Below are 7,610 nucleotides of genomic sequence, written 5' to 3' on the forward strand. Positions count from 1 at the left end.
CTCAAGTGAGGCAACTTTGATCTCATTTATCAAAACTATACTAATAAAAGGGTAATATGCTAATTAGACTAGGAGACCTTCTGGGAGACCTTCCAGATGTCCTTCCGGACAAAGCCAAGGTGGCGGGGCCAAGGCAGAGGCAGGTTAGGGGTGATCAGGCCAGCGTGGGGAGAGGAAAGTTGGTGCAAGCAGGCTGGCAGAGGGGGCAGTTGGAGATGAGCAGGCCAGCAGGGGGGGGCAGTTGGGGGTGAGCCGGCTGTTGGGGGGGACTGTTGGGGGCAACAGGCCGGTGGGGGGGCAGTTGGGGGTAAGCAGACTAGCCAGGGGGGCAGATGGGGGCAAGCAGGCCAACAGTGGGGGGCAGTTGGGGGGAGCAGGCCAGCAGGGGGAGCAGTTGGGGGCAAGCAGGCCAGCAGCAGGTCAGTTAGGGGTGAGCAGGCTGGTGGGGAGGGCAATTGGGGACGATCAGACCGACAGGGGGGGCAGTTGGGGGGAATCCGGCTGGCAGGGATGGGGCAGTTAAGGGTGATCAGGCTGGAAGGGGGGGCAGTTGGGGGCAAGCAAGATGGCAGGCAGAGTGGTTAGGGGTGATTAGGCAGGCAGGCAGGTGAGCAGTTAGGAGCCAGCGATCCCGGATTGCAAGAGGGATGTTTGACTGCCAGTTTAGGCCTGAACTCACAGGGATGGGGCCTAAACCAGCAGTTCGGACATGCCCCGAGGGGTCCCAGATTGGAGAGGGTGCAGGCCGGGCTGAGGGACACCCCCCCTCCATGCACGAATTTCATGCACCAAGCCACTAGTAAATAAATAAATAAATAAATAAATAAATAAATAAGAAGGCAAAGAGAATTTTCCTTAAAATTATCTAGATAACTATTTCAGAATTTCCTTCATGTTATACATACAGTCACTGATAAGTTTATCTCCTACTAAACATCTTTTTTAAAAATTTTTTCCTTGTGCATTTTAGAAGACTAAGTATTTTGAAAATAATGTAATGAGAGATTATTATATTTCTTTATGTAAATAAAATCTTTCTTGATAACAAAATTGTGAATTGGTTATAGAACTTGAAAGGAATTAGCTCTTTGTGGAAAGATATTTTTCTACCAAATTTTTGAAAGAGTTCATGTGAATTTAATAGAGAATTTACATCTGTCCTATGGGATTATCTATGTAGATTATATCCGTACATTATATGTCAAGACTTACATATTGAGAAATATACAACAAGTATATCCTGGAGTATAATTTATAAAGTATGCTTACAAGATATTTCTCTAATGCTCTCACCTATTGCCTATTACCTTTCTTGTCCTCTAATTTTCATGAGGCTCTATTGTGCATCTTATTTTTTATTTAGTGAAGAAGCTGAATAATTGGTTATTGATGATAAGAGAAAAAAATCAGTCAAAAGTGGATAAGGACGGCTTGATAAAACTGAAATGAAGTATGCTTTTGGTTATGTAATAATTTCCAGCTGTGTTCTAGTTTAAGAAAATGTCCAACATGACACTCCTAGCTTAACTCAGTCACACATTTCATACAGGTTGTATTTTTCAGACGACACCAAGTTAAAAGGGGTTGCTAACACTTCAGAAGAAAAGATCAGAATTCAAAGTGACCTTGATAAATTGAAGAAACAGCATGAACCAGATGGAAATACTGGCTAGCCAAAGTTCCTACAGGGGGGAAATACATAAGCTAGAATTTATCACTCATTTATTTTTTTTATTCATCACATTTATTGAATGCCTACTATGTGCCAGCCACAAGCTAAGTATTATTTAACGCAAATTCACTGTAGTATGGGATTCAGTCCCTTCCTTCAATGCATGCTTGGCCTTTTTAGAAAATCAATCCCTTTCAAAATTATATGTTCCTACATAGTGCAAAACCAATAGACTTAAGCAGAAAAAATCACAAGCAGATCAATAAATACCAGCATCATACTGATATATATATACACACATATACACACACATACGACCTTCATTCTTTTAAAGGTGAGTCACTTTGGCAGACAAAATAAGTTATGTTTAATGTTTGACTTTTAGTTATCATTAAGTTATAACTAATAAAAGTAATTAAACATATTTTACTGGTTCAACTCAGGAATATAGTGTCCCCCTTTATCCGTGGTTTTGCTTTCTGTGGTTTCAGTTATCTGTGGTCAACTGAGGTCTGAAAATATTAAATAGAAAATTCCACAAATAAAAGATTCAGAAGTTTTAAATTGTATTCTGAGTATCATGATGAAATCTCACACTCACCCTCCATGGATGTGACTTATTCCTTTTGCTCAGTGTTTCCACTCTGTGTACACCCCCTACCCATTAGTCACTTAGTGTCTCACCTCAGTTATCAGATTGACTGTCCTGGTATTGCAGTGCTGTGTTTAAGTAACTCTTATTTTACTTAATAATGGCCCCAAAATACAAGAGTTGTGATGCTGGCAATTAGGATATGCCAAAGAGAAGCTATAAAGTGCTTCCTTTCAGTGAAAAGGTGAGTACAGCACCCTAGCCGGTGTTGCTCAGTGGATAGAGCATCGGCCTGTGGACTGAAGAGTCCCGGGTTCGATTCCTGGTCAAGGGCATGTACCTTGGTTGCGAGCACATCCTCAGTAGGGGGTGTGCAGGAGGCAGCTGATCGATTTTTCTCTCTCATCGATGTTTCTCTCTCTCCCTCTCCCTTCCTCTCTGTAAAAAAATCAATAAAATATATTAAAAAAAAAAAAAAAGAAAAGGTGAGTACAGTGCAATAAGATTTTTTGAGGGAGAGAGCATATTTGTATAACTTTTATTACAGTATATTGTTATAATTGTTCTATTTTATTTTTATTTATCACTAGAAGCCCGATGCATGAAGATTCGTGCTAGAATGGGCTTTCCTTTCCCTGGCTGCCAGCACTGCCTTTCCACTCTGGCCCAGCCCCTTTCCGCTCAGGCCCTGGGAGCCGCCTCTTTCCGCTCTGGCCCTGCCTCCCCACGCTGCCCAGAGGCCCTGAGAGACCAGGGGTAGGGCAGAATGCCTGCATCGTCGCCATGGCACCTGTGTATGCAAATTAACTGCCATCTTTGTTTGGGTTAATTTGCATATCACTCCTGATTGGCTGGTGGCGTAGCAGAGGTATGGTCAATTTACATGTTTGTCTATTATTAGGTAAGATCTCTTTCTGTGCCCAATTTATAAGTTAAACTTAAATAGGTTTGTATCATAGTATATATGGGGTTCAGTGCTATTCATGGACTCAGGCACCCACTGGGGTATTGGATCGTGTCCCCCACAGTATAGAGGGACTACTGTACTCAGTTCACATCTACAAACTTGATCCAGTCCTACCTTGGTTTCTAGTCAGGCTGCCTTGAAGAAGAGTAATAATGCATTCTGATTTAATTTGGACAGTTTACACCTGCTTTCCCAGAAGAATTATTAATATCTTTCACTCTCAGAAGTAATCAGCTTAAACAATAAATTTTGTGATCCCTATTTTGAGGTGTCTTATCCCTTGTACCCAAGAACTGCACATTTTGATGATGTCCAATAAGATGCCATTCCTGACCCTGGGGTGTTGGCTGGACACTGAAGGAGACATAAATGTCAACAGATCTTTTCAGGGGAAATCAAAGACCTAAATGATGAACACACTTCACACAAAGGTACAGATAAAAGGGGACTGGTACTCAAGAAGCCATTAAAGCTGTCAAACTGAAAAAAAAAAAAAATAGGACAGCAAAGCCTAATTGTCAACTTATCAGACACAGTTCATCTTTGAGCAAAAACCACCTTAGATAGGTATGTTGAACTTGAAAAACATGTTCCAGAGATAAACAGGCAAAAAGAGATAATAGTGTATGATAGCAATATTCATAAATAAATATATACCTATATATAATGAAAAATATTTCCCTACTCTTTCAGCCTTTTCAGCATTCCTTGAAAATGGACAATGCATATGGTTTTTTTTCTGGTAAACATTATTTCATAACTGTTCTTACTTGGATTAGATTTCTCATGATGTTTTTCTCCTCTCAATTTTGTAACATTGGGTGTGAGGAAATAAAGAGTTAAATTTTTAAACAGTAACTGATATGCTCTCTAAAGCAATTATTTCTTCTGTCACCAAGAGATAAATGTACTACCACAAGACATTACAAATGTGCTCTTCTAGACTCTAATACAAATTACTGTCAGACCACACCACTTAAAGCCTTCCTCTTCTTATTTAGTAAAAGCCAATTTATTTTTATTTTTTTTATGTATAAAGAAGAAAATATCTTGCTCTAATGATTGTTGAACACATTTTAACAACTTTTAACCCTTTTAAAATAACATGAACTGTTTATTAACTCTTAACATCATTCAATACGTAAGGACATTCTGGAACAAGTTGGTAGGAGAGAAAGCTTCTAGTATGGGGTGGGTTATCTACCATCTGTTAGAGTTACAGAAAGCATCTCAGTCAATGGAAGGAACTCTAAAGTTAGTCATAACCCCAAACAAGCCTTATGGAGAGGATAGATTTACTAGTACCTCCACTATAGGCTCATCCCACACAGAAATGATCTCAGGGTCATTCAGGGTATGTCAATCTGCCAAGAGATTGTGAATATAATGTGTACTTTTACGTTTGTACCATAATTTTTTTTCCAATTCATTGTGCCTGTGCAAAGATGTCCAATCAGCAACTCATTCTTGGGGAACTGAAATGAAAAACCTAACAACATGGCAGTCTACAGGCCATGAAAAGGTGCCATGAATTAGGCTAAGGGCCAAGCAAGCTTGCGAGAGAACACTGAGTTTTAAATAAAGGATTCCAGTCTATATAGTGGAGAATGATATTAAAATACAGAGCAAAGGAAAGGTTTAACATCAGCCCAAGAGACTGACCAGCCTTTAGATATGTTTAGAGACCAGCCGCACACATTCACTCTAACCACCAACCCACTTTAATAAGTATACTTTACAGCTCTCTGTTTTGTTTTGTTTTTCAACTAAAAAATCTATTTAGAAAAAAAAGTGAAGAATTAAATTTATGAATAAGTAAAGTGTGGGACTGAGAAATTAATTGCTTTGAGTTCAGAATAGAGGTTGTGTGTTGAAATTAATGATAAATGGGTTAAATGGTATGCTGAGAAACTTGGAAAACCTGACTTCGAGACCATTTATCATGAAAAAAAAAGGCTCTACACTTGATTTGGAAAACTTTCACTAAGTTTAGAGTAGGGGACCACAAGGTCTTGACCTTTTCTCCCACAAGATAGATTATACCAGACATAACAATGGCAAGAAACAGAAACAAGGAATATTCTGCATGTCATGATTTCTGTTTGGGGAGATAATGTCTACTTTCTATTTTATAATATTTCTATTAGATAGTAAAATCACTTCTCAGTGCCCTAAATAAGAACAGTTATATTTGGATGGTATCACTTTCCTTTTTAATGAATCATATTCATTAAAAATGGTAATCCCATCACCTCTCCTTCTTTGAAAGTAGTCAGCAGATGATTTCCCTGGAGTTTGGGCTATAGACAAAAAGTTATTTTTGGTAGCCCCTTATAGCACAGGTGATGATAAATCTTAACTTACTGGAATTTTGAAACAACAAAGAGAAAAACAGCAAAGAAACAAGATCCAATACACATACTATCTATTACCTAGAATTAACTTATTAGTACTTAATGCCACCAAATCATACACTTACAATAGTTACAATGATAAATTTTATGTTATATACTACAACTTAAAAAATTCACTCAAGTTAAAAACAAAAAAGGGTTTTTTCTTTCCCATCTTGCAAGATGGCAGGTGAAAAGGGATACTAAGAAGAAGAAACCTGAGCCAAGAAGGCTGATGCTGGTGGAAAGGTTAAGGGTCACCTCAGGCCAAGACGCCTAAGAAGGGGAAGACCCACTGCAGCTGAAACTCCGTCCTAGTCAGAGGAATTGGCTGTTACTCTAAATTGGCTGTGCATTCCCCAAAGGCCATGTACAAGAGGAAGTATTCAGCGGCTAAATCCAGGCTTGAAAAGAAGTAATAGGAGAGGGTTCTTCCTACTGTCACAAAAACAGTTGGTGGTGATGGGAATGGTGATACTGGAGATGTTCAAGTTTGCAAAATGCTTAGGTATTACCCAGCTGAAGGTGTGCTTTGAAAGCTATTGAGCCATGGCAAGAAACCCTCCAGTCAGCCTGTGAGGAAACTGCAGCCAGCTTCACTCCCAGGACCATTCTGATCACCCTCACTGGGCACCATAGAGGCAAGAGGGTGGTTTCCTGAAGCGGCTGAGCAGAGCTTGCTACTACTTGTCACTAGACCTCTGGCTCTCAATCTAGTGCCTCTGCATAGAACACACCAGAAATTTGTCATCGCCACCAAAATTGCATTCAGTGGTGTAAAAATCCCCACTTCAACACACTGTGCAAGCCCATGGGACCAGGAGGTTGAGATCGTCGACACAGAGAAATATGAAATCACAGAGCAGCGCAAGGTTGATCAGAAAGCCGTGGGCTCGCACATTCTTCCAAAAATCAAAGCTGTCTCTCAGCTCCAGGGCTCTGTAGCCTCTGCTCTGTGTTTGTGCTCACCGCTGGGCTTTATCCTCACAGACTGGTGTTCTAAATCTCTTACGAAGAACCTAATTAAATACCTGATTTGTTTCAAAAAATAATAAAAATTAAAAAAGGCTTTGTTTAAAAAAAGAAAAATCCTTTGATTTCTTTCTGCTTCTTCAACTTCTGAGCTTTAGAGCCAACGAACTGTGAAAAAAAAAAAAAAAGAACTAATTAGGACTTGAATGGAGAAAGAAGAAGAAATCGGCAGGATAAGGCCAGAATAAGGCAGGCCTTGAGACTGTTATCTCAGGAATGCATTTGGAATAAAACAAGTTTAGTCCTCAGCCATCTTTATTTTTGAGGTCTTTATTACCATTGTGGGGAGAATTAAAACAAATGACCAAGTAAAAAGAAGAGGAGACAGGTGATAATTAAGAGCGGAAAAAAATTAATTTTTAAACATTGAGAAGCCCTTGAGAACAGTGATTGCTTTGCTACAACTGCAGTGATATGAGGGCTATTAATTTGTCTAAAAAAAAAAGAAAAATAGTTGAAACATCAAAGAATTAAGCAAAGTAATATCTGCTATATGTTAAAAGCATATAACCAGATGTTACCCCTATAGAGATGGCATTTTTCAAAAGACCATCAGAATCATATTTAAGAAAATGTTTTTTCTGTTTTCCACTTTTGAATTTCTAAAGCTGAGGGAATTCAGGTACTCTTTATGCAGTGCAAGCCAATATGTTAAATTTCTCTATCAAAAAAAAAATGTATGCAGTAGGGAATTAACTTAGCTTAATTCCCACTTACGGACTATTTAATGGGCCTGTGATACTTCTCTATGCTGCTCTGCCATGCTATTCTCATGCTCCCTCTTTTTCCCTTCATTGTTCTCTGCCAGGAACAACTCTTTCCTCCTGCTTCCTTGGTCACTGTCAAATACCAAGCAAGAGATAGAGCAGTTAAAAACCGAAAGTGATAACCAACTACCCACTGCCAGAGAGTTGTAAAAGCGCAGGTCTGCCTCCTCAGGGGAAAAGAAATGGC

General features: G+C 39.3%; 1 pseudogene across 1 annotated transcript; it reads left to right on the forward strand.

Annotated features, from left to right (window-relative positions):
- The first annotated feature begins 6,124 nt into the window (after positions 1 to 6,124).
- LOC307111378 (large ribosomal subunit protein eL6-like) lies at positions 6,125 to 6,627 on the forward strand (annotated as a pseudogene). The gene has a single exon. The product of its transcript is annotated as a large ribosomal subunit protein eL6-like (transcript).
- Positions 6,628 to 7,610: the final 983 nt, after the last annotated feature.

This window comes from Cnephaeus nilssonii, assembly GCF_951640355.1.
Source record: "Cnephaeus nilssonii genome assembly, chromosome: 2".
Taxonomy (NCBI): domain Eukaryota; kingdom Metazoa; phylum Chordata; class Mammalia; order Chiroptera; family Vespertilionidae; genus Cnephaeus; species Cnephaeus nilssonii.